Consider the following 26682-nt stretch of genomic DNA (forward strand, 5'->3'; position numbering starts at 1 on the left):
CCTAATAAGCAGCCTGTCTCACTTCTCACCGGCTATTAGCATCTGTTCCCTGATGTGAGATGTCACTGAATAATGACAAGGAGAGGCAACAGAATCTTATGTGTTTATGATTTATCTCTAGAGTCCTCAGAGTTCAGAGAAAAATAATGAAGAGCGGTTGTTTACCTGCATTTAAATGCACGGTCAGATGAGAAACTGCCTACTCAAAATTCAGAAATCACACACATGTTTTGCATCTATTTAGAAAAAGTGAGAGATGGATGTTGATTGAGATTCACTTTGCATGGTTGCTTCTGGCTAAACAGCTCAAATACAACTCCCTGTCTTTTCCTGAACATCAGGGATATGTTCTCAGTGAACATCTTCCGTCTTTTCTGTATCTAATATACTGGCAGCAATTACTGGAGTAAGCTGGTCTGAATATTAGGACACATCTGTTTCATCATGGGGCAGGTGCTCCAGGGGATTTCTATACCAGTTATTTCATAAACTCACTTGAAGAGTGCTGGAAGGAAAAAAAGAGGGGGTTTGGGGGTGGATTAAGAAGCAATGAATGCACTACACTGATGGTGGAAAAGTGAATGTTGTCCTGTGTTGTCCTATTAAAGAGAATCATTTGTTTCCGGTCACTAAAATGGCAAAAGCCATTACTGCTGTGAAATCACACGCAAACAAATCACTCTAAACCCGGTGACAATTACCCTCACACCTCAGATTCTTCACCTGAGCCAAATAAATAACATGCTTGTTTCTGAAGCTGGGGCTCATAGTAAACTATGGCCAGAGCACCTGTGCGAATAACATCCCGAGTAATTGAGTCCACTATGCATATTTATGACTAAAAAGACACCCTGTCAGCCTTTGGATTTATTGAGGAGAGTTGTGGTTTTGGCAGAGGCTCTGCTCTGCAATCTATGGTTTTATAAAAGGGCTTTAGCGAGCAAAACAGTCAATCTGTCATTGCTATTAGAATGGGATATATCAGCAGACTGACTGCATGGTCAACAGATCATGTTTCTGCTGGCAGGCTCTAAACAGCCCCTGGGAAGGAAGTCAGCTTTAGCCAGCCAGTCAGCATTCGTAGGGGCGTGCCCCATTAGAAAAATACATTGAAGCAATACATTTTCACAAGTACGTAATATGTTTATTATGTACTTAATTTACGTAGCTTTAAGAGAATGTAGTTTATCAGGACATCTGGGGTGTATTCCTGCTATGTTGCGCCTCTGACCGCACAAAGGTTGGTAATCAACTTCACCATTCCTTCCCTTTGACTTTGTGTTTAAAAAGCAATACAATTAAATGTGACATTGCTACAAAGAGCAGTTTTTTTTATTCAAATACTGCATTGAAATATGACATGCTGTTAGAGTTCGTTTTTCTGGCCGCACAGTGAATGCAAGTTCAGTTTTCACTCTGCTTTGAGCTCTTGTTTTGCACCAGGCCCAGTTCATTGTAGACTGTAAAGGAGACAGTCGGGTGAAGCTCGACAAGATGTACAGTACATTTGACGGCGTGGGTAGATTTGCTATAAGAGCTGTTCCATCTATCTAGTATGAAAAAGTAGCTCAATAAGACCTTCAGGAAATCCAATATTTGAATTTTCACTTTCACTTTCATTTGACATCTAAGAACATCAAACAAAACAACATGTCAGGAACACCTCAGCTGAAGCATGAGAGGAAGCACCAGGTCACTGAGCACCAGAGGAGGTGGGTTAACATTTGTCTTTATTAAGAATACAGAAATGTTGAGTGCGTGGGGCATACAGGGGAGTAAGAGTCAAAATCAAACGCAAAATTGTGTTTGCAGCCTTGCTCACCATTTTACCTTTCGATCATTCCATCTCATTCAGATTTGAAAATATCTCACCTGACCATGTCAAACAGGTAAAAGATATTTTAACGGCAGGAAATACTTTTTGGGATGAAGGTTGGAATGCTGACTATAGGCTCCAAACTCTGAGGCGCACTGATGCTGGAGTGAATGCTGTAATACATAGAACAAAAGCAACATTAATGTAAGTACATCCTAATCTTAAGCTGAATTATCAGACTCCTCCAGGACAGAGTGCATGCTGACAAGGTGGGAAAATTAAAATATGCGTGTTTAACAAAATGATTTTCCATCAGGAAACTCCAGGTTTGGTTTGATTTGGATCAGACTATGCACTGACATTTCTGTTTTTGTGGTACAACTTGTAAAATTTGCTGTCCAGCGTGAGAGCTGAATGAAAATATTCTTCAGTTACTAAAAATGTTAAAAAGACTGTATACAATCCAAAAATTGCCACTAGCTGCTTTTGCAATGTCAGTTTTATTTAATACTGTGTGTTTGCTCATATAAAATATTTTTAGTAGGCAATTCTCCGGCTGTTATCTTTAAATATCTGCCCCAAGTTACACTTTGATTCATTTGTTATGGTAAAACGTGACAGTGAGAATTTCAGGCTTTTATCTTTAATGGTTTTCGAGATATTTGTGTTCAAACATGGCCTCAGATTGAGGTGAGAAACCACGCTAGAACCATTTTTCAAAATGATATGATAAATGAAACTGAAATTTCACAGAAACCATTATAGACGTCAAAATATAAAACCATAAAATCTTCTGGCGAATCAAAGGTGGTTGAGCAGAAAATACACTCAAAATTTGATGATTTCAGATCGAGTGACCAGCTCTTTCTTATTAAACCTTTCATTTCCTGATAATATGAAAAAGATAAATCTTTTGTGGACAGCGGTGCATCATAAGCCACTCACCCTAATCTTCCATTTCATGTTCCTATTACTGCATGTTACTGAATGAGTCTGGGGTGAAAAATGATTATGACATGAATTTTGTATAAAACATACGCACACATATTTAATAGGAAATGATCCTACCATGAAACAAATTGAATGAGTCGTGCATAACAAGAGTCATTGTTTAAATGGAATGTGTCACACGTCTCAGGGGTCTCGTGGCTATAAAATTAATCAAAGGCTGCAGATATGTGTGATGCACCATGAATCTGAGTGGGGGAAAGAAAATCCACCATATAAGCGTTTTTTTTAGTCATGAATGGATAAAGGAGTCTCATTCTTCCAGTTCATTTCGGCAAAGTAATTAAAGCGGTACCACGGCTGCAACGCTGTTAAACAGTGCGGTTATGACACCAGTGCACGTGTGACCACCCAGTGTTTAACAAACATGCTGCATAGAGATGCAGGGGACTGTCTATACCCTGGAGGCATCGTTAATGTGATGGCATTTACAGCTCCTGGCTCAGTGGCTGGATCAGAGGGAGAAGTGCAGTGTCTGCTAAGTTTTCTCTCTAAACCTCTCAATGACACCGTGATGCGAAACACACAACATAGCAACAAACATTAAAAAGGTCACTGTCTAATTGGATAACTCTGAGTTTTTTATTAACCACTTGCAATGCTGATTAAACCGGCGTAGATATGCTGATATGCCTCAGAGGACGTTAGCTCGGTGGCTTTGATATGTTGTGGGGGAGACTTTAAAGACTCTCAGGTGATGGGCTTTGCTGACTGGATGCTCTTTTTCTGCACAGTTACACACTTTTACACCTGCCTGCTACGTCCCAAGTATCTCTGACTCCTGACCAATAGGCAGTTTCACAGGAGCAATAAGTTTGCTGAACACAGCTTTACTTCTTGGATGTTTTATCAGTTTCTCCCCATCCAAATCTGACTATGAGTAGTATCAGAATGGATTGTAATGTAACTACAGTAACTGAACCTGATGCAGTAACAAACAACAACAATGTGAAAACAGGAAGTTGTGGGTTCCCATTGACATTTGCAGTGACACAAATTAGTACCGTTACAGAAACACAGATGCAAATTCATGTCAGGCCTCTCTGGTGAAAGAAAACAGCAGACAGCTCATTTTTCTGGGCTTACACAGTGTGTTGATGTGACGGGTACCAGACTAGTGCTTACCTGGGGGTTATATATCCAGATTAAGATTGGCTAGAATTTGGGATTGACAATGCTGAGTTTGCAGTGCGTGTGTGTGTGCAGCCAGAAAAATACACAGTACATACTAATATACAAGGGGAGACACACGATGAGAAAACCATAGACAGGAGGAGAGGGATAGCAACAGAAAGCCAGAGTTGGATGCATTTTGCAATCCAAGTCTCACTTTATTACCTGCCACTACTTAGCTGCCTTTGTTGCAGGGAATCTTTTCCTCCACCTTCCTTTGTTCTTTTGACTGAGTTGACTAAATTTTATACGCAGATGAACAGTTAAGCAGGACATACCTTGTTGAGAGAGGTGCAGGCGTCCATAAGCATTTGGACAATTACACTTTTTAACATTTTTTTGCCTGTATTATTTTCAAAGTCCCCCAATTTCAGGCAGAACGCAAGTGGACAATTGACTCACAATTTCACGACTGTCATTATTTCGGCTGTGCAGGCAGGAAAGGACCCAAGTGCAGACTCACGGAGACAATAACTCAAACACAGCTTTATTGCTGCACCAAAGGAAATACAAACTAAACTGGGAATTTATATGAACTACGGACACGAAGAGGCCCACAAAGAAACGCACAACCATGAGGGAGACGCTGACATAAATGCAGTGACAAGTGAGAACACATGGGCAACACAGGTGATACAAATTAACAAGACGCCACACGGGAAGCACACCAAACATTAAAAGACAAGATTTTCACAATAAAGCAGGATACAGTGGAACATGACACAGGAGTGGGGAACAGGTAGACGAGAGGGAGTGAGGGAACACGAGGGAGAGAGAGAAGATTGACGGGCTGGGGAAACATAGATAAACATGAAAAGAAAAGGGAACACCGAGTGAAACAAGAGGAAAACAAGACACACAACATACATAAACACAGACACACAGAGAGACACGAGGGGAAAATACTAAATAATCAAGGAACTAAACAAGAAATATAAGAAACTCAAAACATAATACCAAAGATTACTAATGAACCAGAACATAACACATAATACAAAATATCACAAGGATACAAGAAACACAAAATGAAAAAACGACCAATTAAGCTGGTTTTAGAGTTGTTTAATGTTGTAACTTGTAGCTTTACCCTGGAAATCTCAATATAAGGATCCAGAGACATGGAGATACATATGAAGGAAGCCATCATTAGGTCAAAAATACACAATGAAAATATTACAGACATAGCAAAAACTTTTACAAGTGGCCAAGCACTCTGGTACATCTTTAAGCAAAATAAACCGAGTTAGCAAAAAACACAAGACCCGACAGGCTGCCTGAATGACAGAATTATTTCCAAGAACACTTTTGTGGAGGGAGGCATGACACTGTCAAAGTCTATAATCAAGTGCTGTCAGATGCTTTCATGAATGGAAACACAAAGAAGTGTGTGCAAACCCCTGGTTACACTCATGAACTTCTAAAAGTCAACAACAACAACAAAAAAAATGAGATGAACGTGATGGGAAGAGAAAAGAATGGAGAACAGGTGAAACAGCTGATAATCAGAAGCATATCACATCATCTGTCAAGCACGGTGGAGGCAGTGTTATGGCACAGGCATGTATGGCTGCCAGTGGAACTGTGTCAGCGATGTTTAACGATGATGTGACTGCTGATAGAAGCAGCACGATGAACTGTAAAGTGCACAGGGCTGTGCTCTCTCCTCAGATTCAGCTGAACCCTACAAAACCGATCTGACAGGGCTTCACAGTGCAAATGGATAACGATCCAAAGCAAACAGTAAAAAGAGTTTTTTAAAGCATAAAAGTGGAAAATCCTTCAAGGGACAAGGCAGTCACCTGAACTCAACCTAACAGAGCACACTTTTGAGTTAGTGAAGACGGAACTGATGACAGAGAGAACCACAAACAAGCTGCAACGGAAGATGGCTGCAGGAAAGGCCTGCAGAGAATCTCAAGTGAGGAAATAGTTACACCATTATGACAGACGTCATGCATTATATATTATTTGTTATTTTCTATGGCATTAAATCATTTTGAGATTTTGGTATATTAATTAATACACTAATGGCACCCTAGTCCTGACCATAACTCTTACTATATTATATGTGTGCAACCATGTTCTACCGTTTTGTGCTAGTTCTGGTCGTTTTTCTTAGTTTATTTCTACTTTTTTCACGCGTGTCTGGGGACCCAGAGCAGGGATCCTTTGTTTACAGTAAGGATCAGCTGTTAGCGCTGCGTCCCGCAGCGGTACTGCCGGCGGACAGACCCGACATTCCCAGCGAGCTGAGGAGGAAAAGACGGGGGTGTCGTGCTGGGAAGGAGCGCCGTCGCCCGAGAAGGAGACGTTATCGACCATCTCTTCCTTCTGTAATCATTGGAAACGTAAGATCTTTGCCCAATAAGATGGATGAGCTCACGTCGCTAACCTGGTCACAGAGGGAGTACCGGCAATGTAGCATCATGATGCTAACGGAGTCGTGGCTAACACCGCTAACTCCGGACACAAGCGTGACACTACCGGGATTTCAGATGCTGCGAGCGGACAGGACGAGAGAGAGCGGTAAGAGTTCATCACCTCTCCCTCCACTGGGCAAATCTGACCACAACCTGGTGCACCTTGTCCCTGTGTATGAGCCCTTAGTGCGCAGGGTGCCACCAGCCACCCGCACAGTGCAGAGATGGTCAGAGGAGAGCGAGGAGGCTCTTAAGGACTGTTTTGAGTCGACTGTGTGGGAGGTGATCTGTGACGACCATGGAGAGGACATCGACAGCCTTACTACATGCATTACTGACTATATTAATTTCTGTGTGGATAACACCGTACCTACCAGGACTGTACGGTGTTTCTCCAACAACAAACCTTGGATTACCCCAGAAATTAAAGCTGTCCTCAAGCAGAAGAGGAGGGCCTTCAAATCCAAAGACAAAGAGGAGTTGAAAAGGGTGCAGAGAGAGTTGAGGGGACTGATAAGGAATGGGAAGGACAGCTACAGGCAGAAGATGGAGAACCAGCTTCAGCAAAACAACGTTGGTGAAGTCTGGAGAGGCCTCAGAACCATCTCAGGCCACAAACAGCAGAACTCTCTGCCTGGGAGGGATGTGAGGTGGGCAAATGAACTGAATCATTTCTTCAACAGATTTGATTCAACCATGAGACAGTCTACAACATCGGCTGCAGACTCACCCACCCCCACTGCTGCTGTTCCACCTCTGACACCTCAGACACTTCACACCTCCTCTATTCACCCTGCTCACTCCTCCCCACCCCCAACAACAGCATCCAATACACACTCAACACAAGGCTCCAGCCTGTCTCTCTCAACCACCCAGGTTAGGAGGGAACTGAGGAGGATTAATGGCAAGAAGGCAGCGGGCCCAGATGGCATCAGCTCGAGGGTCGTCAGGTCCTGCGCGAACCAACTGTGTGGGGTGATGGAGCACCTCTTCAACCTGAGCCTGAGGTTGGGAAGAGTCCCACAGCTCTGGAAAACCTCCTGTGTTGTACCAGTGCCAAAGACTTCACGCCCCAAGGACCTCAACAGCTACAGGCCGGTGGCTCTGACATCCCACCTGATGAAGACCCTGGAGCGGTTGGTCCTGGCTCAGCTTCGGCGCCTAACAAGCTCATCACTGGACCCACTTCAGTTTGCCTACCAGCCTGGCATTGGCGCGGATGATGCCGTCATTCACCTCCTACATCGTTCCCTCGCTCACCTGGAGACCGCTGGAAGCACTGTGAGAATCATGTTCTTTGATTTCTCCAGTGCCTTCAACACCATTCTTCCCTCGGTTCTGAAGGACAAGCTGGAGAACTCTGGAGTGGACCATCACCTCACTACCTGGATTTTGGACTACCTCACCGACCGACCACAGTATGTGAGGACTCAGGGCTGTGTGTCGGACAGGGTCGTCTGCAGTACGGGGGCCCCACAGGGAACGGTTCTGGCTCCGTATATTTTATTTATATTTGTCTCTGTATTTATATATGTGTGTGTGTGTGTGTGTGTGTGTATATATATATATATATATATATATATATATATATATATATATATATATATAAAACAATTCTGTAACTGTAACTTCGGTCGTTGCTGTGCTTTTTGGAAGTCGAATTTCCCAGAGGAACCCACCCGAGGGATTAATAAAGTTCTATCTTATCTTATCTTATCTTAAACACACACATCCACACATGTGCAATAACACTAAGTGCAATAATCTTTTCTGGCATCGTTGTATTTTTACTCAGTTGTATATAGCATTCGTATTCTATTTTTATCTTATTGTATATTTTTATTCTATTTTATTCTACTGTATATAGTATATTATTTTATTCTATTCTGTACAGTTGTGTACTGTATTTATTCTTATTGTATTCTAATTTTTGCGTCATAACTTTTGCACTGTCCACTTCCTGCTGTGACAAAACAAATTTCCCACGTGTGGGACTAATAAAGGTTATCTTATCTTATCTTATCTTATCTTATATAATATAGTAAGAGTTATGGTGCAAACATGTATTGTTGAACAAACTACATTTGGTTAATATCTTCTCAAATCAAAGCAGAGCATCACTCTGGGATAAGAACAAGGTTTCTTGCAGTTTTACAACTGCAACAACAGCGAAAGCTGTAGAGTGTAGGTGAGTGGCTGACAGGAGTTGGCCAGTAAGCGAGGCTATAGGAGGTGGAGGGAGCTGAGAGGCTGGCTGGTAGGTGTTGAGCAGAGGGCTGCACAGGCAAGCTTCACCCATGCAGAGTAGGTGGTGGAGAGCTTGGTCAAGCAAGCAGCACACTGATGACTGGTGATGATGCACCTGAACCATAGAAACAAGAGACTGAGATTGAACAAGAGATCTAGAGACTAAAAATCTATAACTATAGTTTAAAATAACCTTTTTAGCAAACTAATTTTATGATGTGGCGGAGAATGATGAGATGAGCTGGAGTGTAAATGCTGTAGGGCGCTGATGAGTGGGTGACTTCAAGACGTGCGTATTGATTGCATGTGTGGTCCCACGTTCCTCCGATCAAAGAGACAAAACAGAAATGAGGAAGAGGAAACACAAAAGAAACGAGCAGCGCAGAGACTGAAGCTTTTCTTCAAAGGCAAAATTTGCATGCAAAACATACATGAAATGCAGTCCAGAACAAATTCTTGAATTTAATTAGTTTGTGATATTTTCTTGAGAATATTCAGTAAATGTTTCCAATTACATATAAAACTGAAACTAAAGCTAAAACGGGAACGTTATGGTCCAAAATGCTCAATTTTGCCAAAGTCCCCAAGTCTCACAATGATAAAGAAACCTTTCAAATATTCCTGAATCTACAGGGACGGGTCTGAATCGCTTCAAAAACTCATCTCTGGTAAACAAAACAACCCCCTGCCCCCCAAAATTCACACATAATCATACTAACACAGACACACACAGAGTGCACCAGAAATGAAATACAAAATGTTGCACGATTGACTCAAAGTACAATAAATGGCAGTTTGGAGTTAGACCATTTGCCCTTGCAAGCTGTTCAAGTGAAGGACGGACTTCAAGGACTTGAAAATAGCTCGAGTTTGTTTAGTTGACTTCATAAAATCCTTCATACAGTCCCGATTAAAAGTTTAAGGCCACTTGAAAAATGGTAAAAAAAAAAAATGGTTGGATTGCATCAAGGTTCTAACATGCAACAATTATTTTATTGAAAACAGGCTATTTTGTTTCAAGTGGTCTTAAACGTTTGAAAGGCTCAGAGTTGTGTTGTGTTACTTTACAAAGAAGAAAACACTCAGAAACTGAGATGTTAGATTTCAGGTGAAGTCTCACTTCTTCGGTATCACAGTTTCTTTTGAATGTCTGATTCCCAACAGGCAGAAATAAAAATAAAAAATAAATGAAATTAAAATTAAAAAGAGCTCATCATTAACTAAACTCAACCTCCATCCTAATTCTGTCAGGGTCGCTGAAGGTTAATGTCCATATTAAGAGGATGTGATTAGTTATTTTTATTCATTTGATCAACTAATGAAGAACTTGTTTCATCTCAGTGTTTGTACATATCACTGATGCAGGTTACCTTAAAAGTAATATAGCAGTATTTAGTCATAAAAAACAGATCTGGCACATTTTTATATTTCCCTAAAATAGACAAAACAACCCAAAGGAATGTGACGGATAAAGGAAATCATCACATTTCTGACTTAGTAAAAGAAGCCAGTCAGACAGAGGATGACCCAGAAGTGATGTCAGGATGTGGGCGCCCTGTTAGAGGACAGAGGTAGTCCTGACATCACCTCCCCAACTGCCAATCTTCCATTTAGCTCATGTGACTCACTGCAGTCTCTTACTAATTCATGTTTTCACTCCTACTGGTGGTTGTGAGTATCTGTGTCCTAAAGGTGTCTAACACAGTAGTGCCTGCTTGTAGAATTGATTTATCATTCAGTAACCCATCATTATTATTCTCCTTTTTCAATGATTATTCTCCCACAAACACTGAAAATCCTGCTGAATATTTTCTCAAACAGCACTTTTTCTTGGAAATCCAATGAGTTCCTAGAAAGGGAACGTTTTCCTGTGTATAATCTTTGGCCTGGTGTGAATTCAGAGAGACTGAAGAAGACAAAAGGTGATGGCACATACATGATCTCCAATCAATTAGGATTATGGTGATTATAATCTGATAGAACTATAACCACACAGTCATAATAACTAGCCGAGCGGTTCAGATTTAAACTGAGCTGCAAATGAGTAAAAATACTTAAAACAAAAATATTTCAGTTAGAAAATAACCTTGCCCAACAGTACATGCTAAGGTCGGAGTTTAGAAATTTCTGTTGTTACATGTTTGTCTTTGCCTTCAGAACAGAAGCCACGAGTTCTTTGATCATTCGTTCCACAAGAGTTGCTTTACCAACCACTGCTTTTCACAAACAAACTTAAAGCAAAGCATTTTTACAAACTATCAAAGTCACAGGTGGTTATGTGCAGAAATGAGAAGATTTCATTTCTGCATTTCTAGATGTCTTGTGTGAATCTGTATCTTGTACTGCAATCCCACACATCGGATAACATGGGCCAAGCAGAACTTAAGCCTGTCAGCCAATCAGCTACAGCTGTCTGTGTCAGGATACCTGTCAAAGTAGACACGCCCCTCATTTAAGTATCTGGATGAGGGATGTTAAACCATTGAAAATTGTGGGCCCGCTTTTATTTTAATTAAGCCAGACTAATTCGCTTCGCTTTCATTTATACAATCACCACAGCTGTCCTCCCAAAGCGTGCCCGGTCAAAGTCCCTTTGTGTTTGTGTGAAGAAGTTTTACTGCACATTTAATTACTGACGTACTTAGTAGTAGTGCAATTTCAACGGTACATCGCAGTTTTTCTATAAAGAAACACAGTTGTGGTAAATGAAAAACACCTGACAACACGAGTCTTTAATAAATAAAGTTCTGGCACTTCTGTCACGGTTCTGGGTCCGTTGGACTCAGTATTTTGAGTTTATTATGTTTTGGTTTAATTTTGCATCATGGATTGTTTTCTTGTTCTCTTGTTGTGCTGGTGTTGATGATGATTATGATGATGTTTATTATTAGAGTTTCATGTTTCTGTTTATCCATGTTTTAGGAATTGTGGTCTCATGTATTGTTTGAGTTTCATGTATTATTTTCTGTCCACCCCTCTGTGTCGAGTCCGTGTCTTTGAGTAGTGTTTCATGTTTCCTGTTTTATTGTGAAAGTCTTTGTCTTATGTTAGCGTGTGCAGCTTTGTTCCCCCTGTCTCGTTAGCCCTGATCTCTCCCAGCTGTGTCTCCCTCCTGTTGCCCTCAGTACTACCCTGTGTATATAAGCCCTGTGTTTTCCCGTGCTTGGTGTCGCGTCGTACCCTCGGATTATGCCTGTGTGTTTTTTGGTTTCTGTATTCACTTCATGTTTAGTTTTCATGTCAGCAATAAAGCTGAGGTTTTGAGTTACAATTCTGTGTTCGAGTCCTGCGCTTGGATCCTCCTCTCTGCCTGCCCGCACACAGAGCCCTGACAACTTCACTGTCCAGACTATCATTGTAGTTGTTGTAAACTTGTGAATTTACCTATGAAACTTATATTTTAATATTTATAAAATATTTTGAATTTTTTCAATTAACAAATTCTTTCTTGATCAAAATGAAATTTTCAAATGAAAAAAAATAAATTGTTCTGTCATTTAATTGTTTTTCAATTAGTTGATTACTTTGGTGTAGTATAAATGCAGCATTAATCGTAAAAAATGAATAAGTTAAGGCCAAAGATTTATGTCCTCCTTCACATTTTCCTTTTTTTTTTTTTTTTTCTCCTTCACATTTTCCAAAGGCATGCAGTAGGCTGGATTTGAGTCTTTGCTGGGCTGACTGTGGCCCAGCAGGTGGTACAGGCTCTTCTAATGATCACCCTCAAGTAGTCACAGGGGGAACTACAGTTTGTGCCAAACATACGCTACACGACAAGCTCAGATCCAAAGTTGTTAGTTGTTCATGGTTTTTATTGCAAATGATCAAGGGATGCATGGGATAATTGTCTGGCTGTAATCCTGTCTTCCTTCTCTCACCCCAACCAATCACAGCAGATGGCCCCGCCCCTCCCTGAGCCTGGTTCTGCTGGAGGTTTCTTCCTGTTAAAAGGGAGTTTTTCCTTCCCACTGTCGCCAAAGCGCTTGCTCATAGGGGGTCATATGATTGTTGGGTTTTTCTCTGTATGTATTATTGTAGGGTCTACCTTGCAATATAAAGCGCCTTGAAGTGACTGTTGATGTGATTTGGCGCTGTATAAATAAAATTGAACTGAATAAGATATTAACTTGTTTCAAGAAGCAAAAGAACAAGAAAATAATTAACTTGTGTACACAAATTTTTAAAAAGCCACCTTATGGGACTTCAGGGGCTCAGTGCAACATAAATACACATACTGCTAATCAACCTTTTATGTGGAAACGACTTGCTGATTTTGATATGTGCCAATATGCTCATTACATAAGCTATTGTGAAATCATTCATTACTTGCTTAGTTGTCATGCAGCACAGCAGCAGACAAACGCATCAACACAAATAACAGTGTTTATTCTCCCCCTGACAAAGCAATATTTATTTAATACATGGTGTTTTTATGAAGGGCCTGACTCGAGCACACCCCGGTGAGTTGGGATTTCATGATTGCAGTTAATCAAATAAAATCAGCGCAGCTCTCCTGGGTGGCTGAAAGGCTTAGTTCAATATTCCGTCCTTCACTTGAACAGCTTGCAAGGGCAAATGGTCTAACTTCAAACTGCCATTTATTGTACTTTGAGTCAATCGTGCAACATTTTGCATTTCATTTCTGGTGCACGACATGTGCACAGGATTAAAATGGATAACGCCATAGGTACAGTACACTACATTCCCCTCCTCTGCTGCCAAACAGCAGGTCCTCGTCTCAATTTAAACATGCCCTCGAGTAACAATAACGAAATATTGGAACCAGAAGAATACGTAATGTGAGCACTATAAATGAGTGACTAAGAAAAATGTTTCACTTGAATTTCTTTTTATCTACTTCGCTGCCTCCCTCCCTGTTTCTGGACCACCGTCGTTATGACACCGTACAACACATAATTTTTAACGCAGCCACTTTAAATTATTCACTACCTTTGCAAATTTCATGAGTTAGGTGATTACATAGTGAAATGGTACTGCGGGCAAAACAGCAAAGTATTCCTCCACAGCATTAGCAGCACTGAGGCAGAGGCAGCACACGACTTCCTGACATGCTAAAAGAAAGAGATTTTAACTCTGTTTAAGACATCTATAAATGTCTTCCTCTGCATTTTCTGATGAGGGTCGTGACCTCTGGCTGGGCACATGCAGCAGAGAAAGGTTTTTGTGTATAGCAAGTGTGGGAGAGATGCATGAATAATAGACGTTTGCATCTGAAGCCATTTTAGGGGAGTGCACAGAGGGTCCTCAGTCTGATGGTTTCATAATGCCTTCAATTGTAGCTGAAGAATCTTTTCCAAAAAAGTGGACCACATCAGTCCAGCTCTGAGGTCTTTACACTGGCTGCCTGTCTGAATAATAAATATCACAAACCTGACTTCAAATCACTGCAGTGCAAAGTTTTGCATTGATTGCGGTGTTGCCATAACTTTCCAGTGAAGTGTTTGTATTGGGGATTGTGTAAGTCCACAGGTTGGTAAAATCTGCCTGAAAATGCTCGAGATCAAGCAGCGGTTAGAATTTAAAAGAACCGTCGGCCGTGCTCGGTTTGGCCTGAGAAGTCTTTAAATCTGGTGGCTGGAGCGATCCGTCTTTGTCCACAGCCGCAACAAGAGAAAGATAGATGCGCTCAATAAACGCGGTCTTGAGAAATCTGCTGGTAATGATTAAAAGTGATGAATGGGGCCGCAGGATTTTTTGCAGGATGGCGTTTCATGTGGCATCCATTATATCATCAATGGTGAAAGTGGCCTCTTCAAAGCACAAGGTGGCAACAGCTAAAGAAATCTCTCTAAACTCTTTCCACATTTCTACACGAGCCTTTGAAGCAGGCAGATAGAATGTTGTCTATGAAACTATTATCTATTATATATATATAAAAAAAAAAAAAAAAACAACCTTCACTCACAATAATAGGAGCGCTCTGATAAATGTTTCATTGAGTGAAAAAAATCTCTTAGAGGCAATTAGCCAACAATTTGTCCCATTCTTGGGATTAAAACTCGAACTGTTACCTAGACCCTGATAATTAGCAAGTGAACTAGTTATCACAGAAGTTTAATGCAAAATGCATGGGCCAGCTGAGAGTGTCTGTCTTTTTTAGCTCAGCTCATTTCCCCTGCATATAATCAGATGCTACAAAAATGGGGCTAGCTCTAAATAAAGCTATGCATGAAGAAAAACACTCTGTATTCCCTTCTATTGTTGAGGAGGAGTCTTTGTTGTTGAGGACGGATGCCTATGGGCACCACGTTTGTCACATAGTTACTGTGTTCTCCTCCAAGATATCGTGCCATCTCTGAAGAGGGACCAAGCTGTCACACCTCCAGAGAAAGCACACTACCTGTAGTGCTTCAAAGAGAGTTCTCTGCTTAGATACGAGTTGACTTTTAATGTACTTTACTGCTGAAGCACTCTTTTTTTTTTTTCTTTTTTTTTTACAGTGTTTATCCAAAAGCTTGTTGGGTCGCTTTGATATTAAAGTGCATTTGATTGTCACTCTCTTATTGAATGTTGTTGGAAATTCATTGATCTTTGCACTGTGCAACATGAAAGTAATCTGTCTACATAAGCATGGGCCCCTTGGGCTTTTGAAAGCATTCAATCTTTGATTCTTTTAGAGAGGTTTCAGAAAACATATGGCCCGCTTCAGCCTTTAGGGGAAAGGCAACGCTTTGTAGGGGACGTATTAATTCTCCAGCCACATAGCTGGGCCTGATTGATTCAAAGTCTATTCTTAGTTGGCATTTAGCTTAGTGCTAAATGATTTTCAGCTCAAACTGTCTCTGTCTCCGACCTCTCTCCCCCCACTCCCCCTCTCTGTGTTTCTCCTTCAATGGCTTTTCTCCCTCCATCTTTCCTCCATCTTCACTGTCCTCCTGCATCCCTCTGTCTTGCTCCCTAATTACATCTCTTTCCCCTTTCCTTTCTCTCCACTCTCCTCCCTCCATCATGTCTAATTCCTCGGTGGAAAAAGCCACAGCTCCCATCCTGCCTGGCTGAGAACAGCTGCCTCTCCAATTGCCCAGGCATGGATAGATCTCGTTACGGAGCCGGGCCATCGTGAACGCACAACTCTTTCCCCGTATCATTTTAGAAGTTTAAGGCAAAACACTTCTTTGAATCAGATTTGCTCGATCGCTTAAGTTAAGAGGACAAGGATATAGAGAGTGACGTTTTCACAGAGCATGCCCTTTTTTGTCACATTTTGAATAGCTTGATGTATTGCAGAGGGTCACAGATTTTTTTCTGTATATTCCACAGCCTCTTTGGGAAATGAGCTGTGCTGCTAAGAATGAATGCTGCAATATGATACATTAGCTATGGCAGGAGATAATGGCACTGAGGCCATAGCCTTACTGAATAGCTAAAAACATTTGGCTCTGACTGGAGATTTTCTCATTTGAATTCCAGATTTTTTCTGGATTGTCAGTAACATGAAAGATTATAAAAGTATATAAACATCTCCAGAGTCACATGATGTCAAATTTGAACATCATACGGTTATGTAGGCCACATCTTACTACGATGGGCATGCATCAGAGCACAAGACCTAGACCTAGACGTGGTGTGAGTGGAGCTGTTGCAGAATGCTTCTTCTCTTCATTGTTCAAGTAAACCCACTTTATTCCTTCTAACTGCCAGCAGGGGGCAGAAAAGAAGTCCAGCTGTTTGGAAGTCTATAGGAAGTCTTGAGCATAATTTGCGCCCTCAGTAAACGCTTCTGTGATGAATCGATAATCTCCATCTATATTTTTTACTGAATCCAACATAATGTTTAATTTCTTGAAAAGAAAAAAAAAAGCAGGATGAAGCCAGATGAGCTTTAAAGAAGGCGTAGCTTCTAAACCACATGTCGAGACTAGGGATGGGTTTCGTTTAGGTTTTATCCGATACTGGTGCCAAACCATTACTTCTGAAACAGAGTCGGTGCTTAAAGAATAGAAAACACAAAGTTTGTCCAAAAACCTCTCATGTTCAGCTGTTTTTTTGTAAAAAGATAACAATGTTAGCCTTTTCTACAGCTATGGGGCATATATGGTATCACTCTTGGCTGGAAGCAGTGCTTAAACAATGGAAAAAAAACAAACTTTGTCCAAAAACCGCTCATGTTTAACTGTTTTCCACTTTTTCTTTGGTCATTTTAGCCTTTTTGGCCAGGGTGAAGGGAGTATCTGCCATCAAACAAGAAGACAGCCTGATGTAACTACGACGGTGTTTGCTAGTTCACCTTACATGCATTAATGTAATAACGTGGTTAGCCTACTCAACGTAAATTACACACGAACAACATTAAGCTACTCACGCAGAGAAGAACGGCTGCTGCTGCATCATCATCCTCATCATTTCTGCTACACTGGCAGGGCTAGGGGCCAGGACTCTCCTCTTCGGGAATGTTGCTAACTCCGGGTCCGATAACAGGCACCACACCCGCAGTAGATGTGCTCGGTGTGAGGTCTCACAGCAAGCTATCAAATACGGTGCATTTCTCGGCTTTTAAAAGAACGCTATACGTCGCCAGGTGTTTCATCAGATTCGAGGTGTTACCTCCTTTGCACAGTATCACAGTATCAGCTTAAAGCACTTGTTGCAGGCTGCTGAGTTTGAATCTTTTGCTGTGAAGTACAGCCAGACTTTTGACCGCTTCGCCTTGGGCATTTTTAATCTGTAGCCCTGCTCTAAAAGAATGTACGTACCTGGGCCCGCCTACTATCCTTGTAAAGGTAAAATGATTGGCTACAATCCAAAGTGTATGACATCTCAGGAAAAAAAATCACAGAAATAAAGCATCGAAATGTGCGCACCACCATTTATGTCAGAACCGGTGCCGTAATGCCATTATGGCACCGGATACCGGTACCCACCCCTAGTCGAGACCACATGAGCGTTTGGTGTCCCTTAGTTTCTAAGTCAGCTCTGCCCCTCGCTCTTAAAAAACACTCACCCTAAAGCTTCTCAATACAACAGGTGATGCCTCTCTGACTGTGGGCATCTCTTATATACAGTCTGTGTTTTAAACAGAAGTTGATAAAACTGCCTTTTTATCAAATTCCGGAGGTACCAGAGGAAACAGGGATCAGCCTGTAGTCCTTATCTTCTATATGTATTCATGGAAATCCATCCCACATCCATGGAATGACTAACAACTGTTGCCCTTACAAAAGAACCTTACTTTTAGCATGAAAAGCAGTAACAGCTCAGCTTAATCCCAAATCAGCATTTCTTTACTAACCACACAAAGTTCGTGCTGACCATGTGTCAGAAAACAGTGAGGTTATTGACTCTGATGTGAAAGTAACAGTAAGTAAATCTTACAATGGCCATGTCACACATGAGCTACAGAGGTACTAAAGTAAACTGAGAATAGCCTCCTGTTGCCGCTCTAGTTGGCAGGGGTACAGATATGCAGTGATGCATGTCATGGGTCAGCACAGTTATCCTCTAGTGGGAGGTTGTTGCTGGGGGGAATACAGATGATCAGGACTCTGTACAGCTCTGCTATGGACATTACAGCATGGCAAACTTTGCTATTCAGGAGTCATTAGAAATTGGGTTTAACAGCATGTTGACTAAGCACACATTGATCTCCAGCTGGAGGTTGAGTGTAATTTTCAGACAGCAGAACTCTGAAGCAGTACTTTCATTACTTTTGCTGCTACGTCTTAGAAAGCATCTGGCTCTGTTCGTACTGCTCCTGCTTCTACTTGCTGGAGTAACAAAGGCTAACCAAAGCCACACAGACCTATCTGAATCTGGGTTCCCAGATGTTCTTCCGGGATGCTAAGTCTGCATCTGGGAACAACAGATAATTTTTCAGTGGTAGCAGTGTTCTGTCTTGTTTACTAATGCAGATAAATCAAATAAAAGATAATAAAAAGCTCATGTGTCATCAGGTGATACTTGATGGGTTCTGGATTAAAGGGAAGGCAAAAGATGAGGTATGAAATGCACACGGTTTACTTGAATGCAACTAAAGCGTGCCCCGATGTGACTGATTAAAATTTCGTCAAATGCAGCCAAGCAGGATAATCTACTGTCACCATAGCAGCAATGAAAGATATCTGACTTTACTGATTAATACGCTTTTGTGCAGAACGCCACATTCAGAGGTGGGTAGAGTAGCCAAAAATTGTAAAGTAATAGTCAAGATAGTTTTACTCAAGTAAAAAGTAACCATTAAAGAAATTACTCGAGTAAGAGTAAAAAAGTATTTAGTAGAAAAGGCTACTTGAGTACTGAGTAACTGATTATAACATCTGATTAATGTTTAAAACTGAGATAACCAGACAGACAAACATAGAAAGTTTAGTGCAAATTTTGGTATTTAAAAGACTGAAAAGCAAAAGAAAAAAATACTACATATAAATAACATGATTACAAAATAATAAATCTAAGGAAAAAAAACACTTGACAGTGACAAAATTTGGTGTTACTTTGTTACTTTACTTCTCCAAATGGCACAACAGGCTCAGCAGACTAACATTTAAACAACAAACAAGAAGTCTCACTTTGAAATAAACTGGAGGTTTGTGTCTGTTTTTCATGCATTTTTGGTTAAAATGTGGTTATTATTCATTCAACTTAATTCAATTCAATTCAATTTTATTTATACTGCGCCAAATCACAGCAACAGTCGCCTCAAGCCGCTTTATATTGTAAGGCAGACCCTACAATCATATGACCCCCTGTGAGCAAGCGCTTTGGCGACAGTGGGAAGGAAAAACTCCCTTTTAACAGGAAGAAACCTCCGGCAGAACAAGGCTCAGGGAGGGGCGGGGCCATCTGCTGTGATTGGTTGGGGTGAGAGAAGGAAGACAGGATAAAGACATGCTGTGGAAGAGAGACAGAGGTTAATATCAAGTATGATTTAATGCATAGAGGTCTGTTAACACATAGTGAGTGAGAAAGGTGAGTGAAGAAGAAATACTCAATGCATCATGTGAGTCCTCCGGCAGCCTACGTCTATTGCATCATAACTAAGGGAGGATTCAGGGTCACCTGGTCCAGCCCTAACTATATGCTTTAGCAAAAAGGAAAGTTTGAAGCCTGATCTTAAAAGTAGAGATAGTGTCTGTCTCCTGAATCCAAACTGGAAGCTGGTTTCACAGCAGAGGGGCCTGAAAACTGTAGACTCTCCCTCCCATTCTACTTTTAAATACTCTGGGAACAACAAAACGAAATTCACTGAAGTTACTCACACTGAGTAGGTTAGCCAGATTTTTTTCTCCAGTAAGAGTAGTGATACTTCATAATAATATTACTCAAGTAAAAGTAAAGTACAGTGTAGTAAAACTACTCCTGAAAATATTTTTTTCCTGAGAAGTTACTCAAGTAAATGTAACTAAGTAAATGCAATTAGTTACTACCCACCTCTGGTCACATCACTTGTTGTTTTGCGGTAACTGCACAGCTCATGGTGATTTATGTATGATTTTACATGCAAACCAGTTTTATGAGAAAACATCTGATTCCCCCGTGTGACTGTAAATGACATATTCAGGGTTATAATGTGGAAAAAACAGGTAAAGCTGGTTGTGTCCGATTTATGGCCTCAAAGGATGTCACAACTACACTATCAGGTCAAATGCACTGTGGGTAATACATGCACATGGATGTTTGGTTCTGTTGTATCATTATCTGTTTGCCATGTTTCGTGAGCCACAATGTAAAAGATTAAATCTGCACAAAACAGCACAGAAACAGAACAGCCACGCTGATATAAAAGGAGCCATGAGCTCTGTGGATCACTGAAATCTGTAATCAGTGATTACAACTATAACTAGGGTTTCTATAAATGTAAATATGCATCAAATCTCTAAGGTCATAATACAAAAACAGAAAGTTCTCCTTTCCTCTTTTCCTGCCAACATGGTGAGAGTGCAGAATAGATTCTGGCCTGAGGCAGCAGGCTACATGATGTGTATGATATAAAGGCAGGGAACACTCTTATGCAATTCATCATCGACCTCTTGCTTCTTGTGGAAACGTGTGGGGCTTTGAAAGGTCATTTTCCAGTTAGATTGAGGAGGTTGCCGCTAATATCGCTCTCTCTCTGTTAAATGGCAGCCAGCCTCAAAATGGAATGGACTCTGTTGATATTTAGCTCAGACGCAGAGTCATTACCAGGTCAAGGTCAACCACAAACAGGAGCACACGCATGCGTGCGCGCCCACACACGCACAGAGCATCGTTCAGGTGGAACAAACCGCATGTGATGAAGTATTATTTTAATTTGAGTGAAAATGGCTGATGATAACAGGAGGTGGAGCTCCTGCCTATAAGATCTATGTTAGAAAACAACATCAGTGAGACTAAAAAAATCACATTATAAATCCATGAGCCTTTTACCTGGATATTTAATACATGTGCTAACGTGGTCATTGGCTTCATGTTAATTATAACAAGAGTACTTCCTACAGTGTCTGTTTGTAATATATGCAGCCCGTCAGTGCTGCCCACTTTTATATAGGTCATTGTGAGGGGCTGATTTATGAAAGCTCCAAGCAAAACTTCTTATCTGTCCACTTTTATACCTCCATTAGGTCCTCTTTGGGTGTTATTGATGGCTCTGCAGCGATTCATCATTTATGTCACTGCTTGTGACACGTCTTCCAGATCATAATCTTGGAGGCTTCCTCTAAACAGCCCACCTATCTGCCTCCCTTCCTTGGCCTCACCCTTTTTCCTCTTTACTTGCTAACAATAATCCATGGAGATAACATTTCCTGGATAATAACAGATTTAATGTCCAAAAGCAATATACAATGCTGGTGTGGCCTGCCAACATAGAAACAGCTGGTGGGTGAACTTGAAATCCCAAATGCATCCTACAACGTTGGCACACTCGACAATACGCTTCTGTGATTAACAGAAAGGTTTACTTTCTCTTGAGTGATCGTGGCTCAAGAGTTGGGAGTTTGCCTTGTAATCAGAAGGTTGCCGGTTCAAGCCCCGGCTTGGACAGTCTCGGTCGTTGTGTCCTTGGGCGAGACACCTCACCCGTTACCTACTGGTGGTTGTCAGAGGGCCCGGTGGCGCCAGTGTCCGGCAGCCTCGCCTCTGTCAGTGCGCCCCAGGGTGGCTGTGGCTACGACGTAGCTTGCCATCACCAGTGTGTGAATGTGTGGGTGGATGACTGGATGTGTAAAGCACTTTGGGGTCCTTAGGCACTAGGAAAGCGCTATACAAATACAGGCCATTTACTTTAATTTTGTTCATTCAGTGATATGACTGGCAAAACTTCATTGATTTTTACGACTTCCATCACTGTTTTTTGCCTTTAGTCATTTTGCTAGTTTTTATGACCTTGGTGACGAGGAAATTAGTGCTTGATTTACAAGTGTGGCTTTGTTAAAGCTAAAGTGGTAATTAATGCTTTACAAAGGCTCTCGGCTTCAAGCAGCTATGCAGCATTTGATGAAGCAGAGAGCTGTCAGTGACCGTGTCCTCACAGATTTCAACACTATTCTGATTGCACGCTGATTTTTCTTTCAACTAGAGGATGAATAAAGAAAATCCAACAGACTACAAACTAGTTATACTCATTATTAGGGATGGGTACCGATATGGCACCAGTTCTGACATAAACGGTAGTAACCAGACCAAAAAGCAGCGCACATTTTGGTGCTTTATTTTGATGCTTTTTTTTGCCTGAGATGTCATACACTTTGGATTCTAGCCAATCGTTTTATCTTTCCAAGCATAGTAGGCGGGCCCAGGTACATACGTTCTTTTAGAGCAGAGCTACAGATTAAAAATGCCCAAGGCGAAGCGGTCAAAAGTCTGGCTGTACTTCACAGCAAAGTCTGTTAAGGATCTTGGAGCCGAGGTTATTTGTGTAACCTCCAACAGCGACAAACACCATTAGCTTTACTATGAGGTCTATTCAAATGAAATTTTAAGCATGTTCTGATTTGTGCTTCACATCATTACTCTGTTTTAGAAACAAAATGTTCCTGTAGAACTCGGCATGAGTTTCCTTCAGTATTCCACTGAATCCACTGTAATCTTATCCCTTGCCACTAGCTACAACACAGTCCTGACGTATGATCAAGCCACCCTTGCCCTACAGTCACAGAGGTGACTTTTCATTCAGAAATTCAGTCAATGGGACATGTTTCAAGGTTCACATGGATACCTGTGATGCTAAATTGTGCTCTGAACTAAGGAAAAATCAGTGTATCACTTAACATTTTAACATAACGGAAATTTAGACCTGTGATGCCTGAACTCATGTTTTATGTTGGGTCCATACTGTGATAAACTGCTCTGAAAATCAGTTTCCATCCAGGATTATAGGTCTACATGTAGGTGTCATCTACCTGAATAGAAAAGCTTTCTGCAGAAATTTCAAAATGTAAAGACTTAATTTGAAAGCAATAAAACCCAATTCACGGGGCCTTTGATGACCACAAAATCATCAAAGACTTGCATTAATCTATTAACAAAAGAAACTTGTACACACAGCTATTTGATGCTTTCATATGATACATTTTTCCTATAATGAACATGACCTGTTCTTCTGGTTCTGAATAAAGGCACATACTCACCTCACCAAACAGCTCAAGGACTCTGCCAGTGTCTGCCAACAGTCCTATGCAGGTCTGTCAGAAAGATGCAGAAACAGGTTTTCAGGCAACAGTTTACCAAACGATGTTTCTGTCAGCGTTGTGTGACAATAGAATAAAAGCATATTTGTGCATCCACAGAACACGCATAATGAAGCTACTGGCAAAGCAGAAAGCCTGTCCACGCAGCAGAACATAAACGATGTACGCTGCAGAGTGCTGGCAACGTATACAGTGCAAAAGTGTTTAGAGCACGACAATTTGCTCCTAGAGCTAATTTCACCGCCATTTGAAAAACAGGCTGTTAAAGAAAACCACAGGGGGTAACATGATAATTGCACATGTGCCATCTTCATCAAACCCTCTCTAGAGCCTTTTCAGGGTCTCCACCTTCTTACTCAGCTGGCAAAGGAAATATTACCTCGTCCATACTGGCCCTTACTAAAGCAGCAAACTGCTAATTGTCCGATTTGTTCACGTGTCAGCGGATTCTAAATGGGGCTCACGAAGGGGAAAAAGTTGCTAGCGCAGCTGAGAGTGGACTGTTGGTAGCTGCGACCTCAGAGGGGGTGGCAGATCTTGAACAGCTCTCCTTTTTGGAGACAACTGAAGAAGGCAGGCAAGCCGAGAAAACACTGAGCAGTCAGAAGAAGCGAGAGCACTTTTTTCTCTCCTCTGAATGTATCTTTGTTGCCGCCCTTAGGGGATTAAGTCCTTGAGCATCGAATGGCACAAACTTGTTAAACCAACCGCGCTTTACTGAAGCAGAAGAGCCTGTGGAGAGCAGCTGTGAATCTATCAACCCTGTCTTTGACTGGGGGCATCACAAAACACCACGGCATTAAGAGCCTTCAAGGCTAGGCCTCAACAGAAAGAATAGCAGTATGAAAAACAGACATTATTGCAAATTTAAAAAGGGAGCTTGAAACTGGTTTAAATTAAAACTTTTATGTCTTTTGATAAGCCTGAAATAGTTTGCTGAAAAAAGAAATACATAAAATCAGCTTTGCTATCAAATTTAACTAAATACTGTCATTTGAGTGATGTTGCATTAACAATGACTTTAATTTTCAGGTATTAAATGCTTTAATTTGCTGCTCAAGAACAAGAACAGCGCAAAGAGTGTGAACATTTTCTGTCTCTGTGTGAGGTTGTGTTTACACACCACGAATAACAAAGGCTGAGATCAGGCTTTGGGGATCCATCCCAGTGCTTTCACCTTTAATAAGACAAGAAGGATGCCAATTATGAGCCCTTTGCTATGGTCTCAACTCCCAGACCTCTCCTTTAAATTGGGCATTTCGGCTGTCGATGTCTACAGCATGCCTACGCCATCCACCACCCGTCTTTGCAGAGAAGGGGGGAGACAGGAAACAGTCTCACAGGAACACAACAAGCTGCTTGTATTTTGGAAAGTTACACTGCAATGTGCTGTTGATTCATCATCAGCCGTCAATGACAGGAGGCCTTGAGAGAGGACGTGGGATGTTGTGAGAGGAGAGGAGGTAATGGATCCTTATAAACATGATTAGGAGGACACAGACGAAATGGAAGAGTGGGGAGAGGAGGTGGAGACCGTCATCTCTCACCGTGGACGTGATTTACTGGTGATCTATGGATGGATGTTTGAATTTATTTGATAAGGTGGTGTACACAAGTTCGCATTGGGATGCAATTTTGAAAAATACTGGCTATGACTCAGCTACGTTTTTAACCCTGAAGTCATCGTCACAGATGGCGACTAATACTGGGTTTGGGGGGAAAAGGACATTTTGGGGGAAAACAAACAAGCTTCATTTTTCTCCCGAGATTGCTTTTCTTGGAACTTGACGTGAGGGTTTTGAAAAGACAGAAATCACATCCTTTGACAGGGTTAGGTGTTAGTTAGATCTCACGGGGTTATGTTTGTAATCAGTCGAAAATTCAGTAATAAAATAACTCTTGTATCACCAAATTCACTCTCCTTCCCTCTGTCACGTCCTCTTTCAGCATTAGGTTGGTGCACAACATGATGTTCTTTTGTCTGCTGCCATTCATCTGCGATCTTCAACAGAAGGACTAGAGCGAATAAAAGTATCGCACCCGTGATTATCATGACAATTACTCAGCAACTGCATAGTGCTACCTGATTCTTAAGAGCTGCGAGGAAAATAAACTGCATGCAAATGCTTTTGAATGTAGAACATAAGAGGCCTTTTATGGTTTAGGACACCAATAATTCTGTGTCCATGGCAACTATTATACTTGCTTTCTGTCATTAGTGCCCATATTTTCTTCAAATCTTCAGATACTCACAATGTGGTGTGTTTATCATGTGAGCTGCTGTTTTTGTTACCTATTTGTTTGACTGTGGACTCTGTAACCCAGCATACACACACAGTCGTTTGTCTGCTGCTGAATCTGTATGGAATTTAAATAAAGTCATATTAATGCCTGTTTACAGTCACACCCATAAAAGGAGAAACACTTGGCAGCCCTGAACTGATATTAGCAAAGATGGTAAGTGTACGACTTCCAGGAGAAGAAAAAAAGTTTTTTGGGGGAAATTCATCAACCGATACATTAAAATTAGTTTAGGAGTCCTCTCCTTCAAAATAATAATAATAATAATAATAATAATAATAATAATGGATACTTTATTGATCCCCATGGGGAAATTACTTGTTTTTCTCTGCATTTGACCCATTCACTCAGTGAAGCAGTGGGCAGCCCACTAAGCAGGCGCCCGGGGAGCAGTGTGTAGGGACGGTACCTTGCTCAGGGGTACCTCAGGGTAGCCGTTAAGTGGATTCGAACCGCCGACCTTCCGATCATGGGGCGACCACTTTACCTACTGAGCTATCCCTGCCCAAAATATCCACACAGGAGGGTTTCTAAGATGATTGCTGAGTGGTCAGATTTCCTTCAAGGAGGAGTTTGTCACAGTTTACTTAAAAGATATTAAAAGGTACAATAAATGAATGTGTGACCATCTTTGAGCACCTTTCAGCTCTTTGCTTTGGTTTTTTAAGCTAACAGAAAAACACACAGATGGTATCACTGTACACTCACTGCATGCCATCAATCAGCTGACTTACTAATAGCCACAGCAGAGTATTTTTTGGAGGGGAAACATTTCTATAAAATCAGAGAGGACCATCAAAAACACTGAGCCAGCAAAAATCCATGTATACTACTCTTAGATTTACCTCGAGGTTTCAAGATGGGACTCCACAATGATCGGGTGCAGGTGGAAGTGCAGGATGCAGGGGCAGGTGGAATGAACAAAAGTAAGTTTTTATTTGGCTGTTAGCCATGAAACCCCCAAAGCAGGAAAAGGCCCAAAACAGAAGCATGAGGAACTCCAGGGGAATACAAAGACGACATGTGGGAAGGAATCGCCGGTGTCACTAATACGGGGCAGGAAGACGGGGCAAAGATATAAAGGAGGGAA

This window comes from Aulonocara stuartgranti (assembly GCF_965226115.1).
Source record: "Aulonocara stuartgranti genome assembly, chromosome: 6".
Classification (NCBI taxonomy): Eukaryota; Metazoa; Chordata; class Actinopteri; order Cichliformes; family Cichlidae; genus Aulonocara; species Aulonocara stuartgranti.